This window comes from Octopus bimaculoides, chromosome 15, assembly GCF_001194135.2.
Source record: "Octopus bimaculoides isolate UCB-OBI-ISO-001 chromosome 15, ASM119413v2, whole genome shotgun sequence".
NCBI lineage: Eukaryota > Metazoa > Mollusca > Cephalopoda > Octopoda > Octopodidae > Octopus > Octopus bimaculoides.
In genome coordinates, this window is record NC_068995.1 from 33,991,306 (window position 1) to 33,992,600 (window position 1,295).

Genomic DNA, 1,295 nt, shown 5'->3' on the forward strand with positions numbered 1-1,295 from the left:
ATATATATATATATATATATATATATAATTAGGAATGACATTGGCTCATATGCAAATTATATGTAGGAAACTGATTGAAAAAAATCAGTTTCTGAAATTTTAGATTTGATTTTATTGGCTGATGTTATAAAAAAATGGTTGCTATAGCAAATTGATTAACAGCATTTTATATATTTCCCCCCCACTTCACAATGTTTGAAGAATTAACTGCTTTTTGTTACAGTTTATATACTATTATATTACTTCTGGAATCTAATTTTAATTATTAAACAAATCATTCCATCAGTTCCAAACGAATATATTATTGCATGGAAGCAAAACTCTGTGATGTATCAGGTTCAATGAAACCTTGTATGGTTAAATTTATTGAAATGACTTCTATCACAGTGTTTGCCCTGTAATTTAGGACTTGGAATATCTTATCATGCAAGACTGACAAGATTTGTTTAAGTGGAGTTACAGTCTCAGTGATTTACAAAAAAGCTCCCTTTCTTTTGATGTTGGTAACATATGTTAGTGTTGTTGATATTCTGTTGTTTTTGTTCAAGTATTACTGTTAGTTTTGTTGGTATTGTTGCTGTTTTTTTTTACCTTCATTGTTATTTATACAATTTATTACATTGATTTTTGACTTTTTCTTCAAGATGCCCCATTCTAATTATAGTCACTCGATGTGACTGGAAGATATTTATTTAAGATATTTATTCGATGATGAGTCAGAAAAGTTATTTCTTCAATAATATATGCAAATATTTGAATCTTTGAGAGTAACTGATCCATGTTTGTATAGGGAGGGAAATGGATATTAAACTGTTATATAAATGAAAATCTTTTAATGAATTTTAAGAAGAAAGAGAATGAGTCTGTATGAAAATTTGAAAATAAATGTTAAAAAATGTTATCATCATAATTGATTTTTATATAATTGCATGGTTAGACGTTCGTTGTTTCACTATGACAGTCAACTGTACTGAATAAAATATAAGAATGATAAGTATTTAGTATTTATCATTGTCCTACAGAGTACATTTGTATTTTATTTTTTTTATTACTTTTTCTTTACTGTTTTACTTGTTTCAGCATTGAACTGCAGCCATGCTGGAGTACCACCTCAAAGGGTTTAGTTGAACAATTCAACTCCAGCACATATTCTTTAAGCCTGGTACTTATTCTATTGGCCTCTTTTGCCAAACTGCCAAGTTGCAGGGGTATAAGCAAACCAGCACAGGTTATCAAGTGGTGGTTGGGGAACAAAGACACACACACACACACACACACACACACACACACACACA